Source organism: Penaeus monodon, chromosome 30 (genome assembly GCF_015228065.2).
Source record: "Penaeus monodon isolate SGIC_2016 chromosome 30, NSTDA_Pmon_1, whole genome shotgun sequence".
In the NCBI taxonomy this organism is placed as follows: domain Eukaryota; kingdom Metazoa; phylum Arthropoda; class Malacostraca; order Decapoda; family Penaeidae; genus Penaeus; species Penaeus monodon.
This window is the reverse complement of record NC_051415.1, coordinates 32,635,483-32,635,804: the sequence shown is the minus strand read 5'-3', so window position 1 is coordinate 32,635,804 and position 322 is coordinate 32,635,483.

The following is a 322-nucleotide window of genomic DNA, read 5'->3' as shown; positions in this document are numbered from 1 at the left end:
AATACACATTTCTACAAAGCTCATAAAATCAGCTTAAACCCTTCCTCCTCTCCCCTTCTCCTTCCCCCTCTCCCTCCCTTCCCCCTCTCCCCCCTTTCCTTCTCAATAAACTCCACTCACAAAGAAAACAAAGCAAAAAAAAAACGAAAGATCCGAGAGAAGAATGAAAACCAAGAGAAAAAGGCAAAATGTCTGATGGCCAGGTGAAGATGCAGCATCAGGCGGCAGGTGGGATGAAGCTCTCCTCAGCTCTCAAGCCTGAAGATGCTTTTGCTGCGATACTTAAATACTTGATTAGATCCTTCCCTTGGGGGTGGATGTG